Source organism: Aptenodytes forsteri, unplaced genomic scaffold, assembly GCF_000699145.1.
Source record: "Aptenodytes forsteri isolate BGI_AS27 unplaced genomic scaffold, ASM69914v1 Scaffold834, whole genome shotgun sequence".
NCBI lineage: Eukaryota > Metazoa > Chordata > Aves > Sphenisciformes > Spheniscidae > Aptenodytes > Aptenodytes forsteri.
Genome location: NW_008795160.1, coordinates 26,331 through 28,804, shown reverse-complemented (window position 1 = coordinate 28,804; position 2,474 = coordinate 26,331).

The following is a 2,474-nucleotide window of genomic DNA, read 5'->3' as shown; positions in this document are numbered from 1 at the left end:
GGAAAGGGGGGGAAAGGAGGGGAAAGGAGGGGAAAGGGGGGGAAAGGAGGGGAAAGGAGGGGAAGGAGGGGAAAGGAGGGGAAAGGAAAGGAAAGGAAAGGAAAGGAAAGGAAAGGAAAGGAAAGGAAAGGAAAGGAAAGGAAAGGAAAGGAAAGGAAAGGAAAGGAAAGGAAAGGAAAGGAAAGGAAAGGAAAGGAAAGGAAAGGAAAGGAAAGGAAAGGAAAGGAAAGGAAAGGAAAGGAAAGGAAAGGAAAGGAAAGGAAAGGAAAGGAAAGGAAAGGAAAGGAAAGGAGAATGCAAGGAAAGGTGAATGCAAGGAAAGGGACATCTGGATCAATGAGGCAATGTGAATAAGCAAGACTGTTCTAGAAGGAAGGAAATAGGTCAGAGAAGATCATGAAGATAATGTGCTTCATATCTTTTCCCCTTCAGCTGCAGTCTCTGAATGCATTTGGACTGCCTTCCTGCAGCAGCACAGCACCTGCACCTCCACACTTCAAGATGTGCTCTCAGAGCTCTCTACTCTGATAGGGAAAGGGATGGTGAGTGGGAGCTGAGATGGGGCAGGAGCAGTATCTAGTATGTGATGGAGGTAAACACCCCATAGGCATTTGTATATGCGCACAGGGAAGCTCCATGCTGAGAAACAAAGCCCTCTGCCCAATCCTCCTCCTTACATTTCTGCAAAATTGGGGAGGGACACACTGATGTGCCTGTGGTTTCCCATCTTGTAACTTTAGAGCTTTTACAGTGAATTGCAGACAACCATGGCAGGCACCTACACAGAACAGACAGTTGCTGGGAAGGACTGGCACCTCAACATGGGCAATCACACCAGCTCCATGACATCCCTCTCCTGGGCTGGGAAGAGTTGTTCTGTGAGGTACTCCTGTGGAGAGAGGGCCCCAAAATCAGTGCTGTACCTGGAGAGCAGCGTAGGGTCTAATGTGAGAAACCTGAAGATGGGAGACTGATCCCTGAGACGAGAGAGAGAGAGAGAGAGAGAGAGGAACTTCACTGTGAGAGATGAAGTGACATGTGCAGGCACCCTGCACCTGCACACCTGCCCAGACCCTTCCTACAGCCCAGCTGAGTTAAGGGAGTGACCCCGAGCTGGCTCCTGCACAGCAGTGGCACAGATCTAACTGAGCAGTAACAGCCTCACTGCCCTAGAGCTCAGCAATGCCAAGGACACAGAGGCAGTATCTGGAGGAAGGAGTGAGCTCAGGAAGGAAGACACCCAGGAAAGGACAAGACAGGGGCACAGGTCTTGTATAACTGACACCACGCAAGCTCCCATGAGCTAAATAACAACAAATTTGCCTGTGCAAATGCAGCACCTATGTGTAACCCTCAGTATGAAGCACTGACTTCTCTGATGGTACCTGTGAACAAAACTTAAGGGCTGGATCTCACACTCAATTTCTTCCTGTCCACTTCCTTCCCTTCCTTCTTATCTCTTCAGACTCCAACTCCTGCCACACAGGCAGATACACTCCTGTACTCTGCTTCCAGCAGCTCCTGCTGTGAGTCATCAACAGTACCTGAATGTACCCACTCTCCAAACTCTCCTGCTGCTTATAGAAGGAATCAGCCTCCTGAAGGGTCTTGCTGCATCTCCTCTCACCTTGGTACTGCAGGGAGCGAGCACTATGTAACTAGTCTCTGGGGGAAGGAAGTTCTGAGCTGGTGGAAAGTATGTTAACAACTCCAGCAAGGGCTACCCCTCCCCAGACCTCTGTGGCAATTCAGCCTGCTCTGAGGAAGAGCAAAACTGAGGCAGAATAATAAGCAATGGCTTCTGTAAACACTGCAGCAAAGACAAGGGAGACCTCAGGAAGGGGATTCAGCTATCCCTTGCAGAAGACTACATTGGAAATAACTCCCTCGGAATCAGGCAGCTGTGGCTCATGACAGTCATCTTTCCCATGTCTACCAATGCTCAGTGGGGAGAAAAAGAAACAAACAGAAGGCATTTTCTCCAGTCCATGGTGACCTGCAAGGTGGGATGGGATAAGTCACCTTTGGGGGTGCCAGGCTCTGTCCTCAGAGGAGAGAGGCCACCCAAAGCTCATTTGGGTGCTTAGGGGCTAGACGCATCAGGGCTGAAGTGAGCTGAGCTGCCCATATGTCCCCATAGTTTTGAATCATCTTTTCAAAATGAGAAGCTGTGCTTGTGCCTTGACTGGTTTCTCTCTTCACTGGCTGGCAAGGCAGGAAAGGGTGGCCAGTGCAAATGGACTTTTGTGCCTTGGCTCTTCAGGATGGGTGAGATGAATCTTAAAGAAAGGGTGAGTTTCTGCTGGGAGTCACACTCTGAATTGTGAGCATGAACATGGAGATGCCAACATCTGGACTCCACATGTGTGGTCCTCATCTGGTCAGTAGTGGCTGAAGGAGGGAGCCTGTCACTTGCGCACTTGTGGTTTAACTTCAGTCGGCAACTGAGCACCACGCAGCCGCTCGCTCACTCC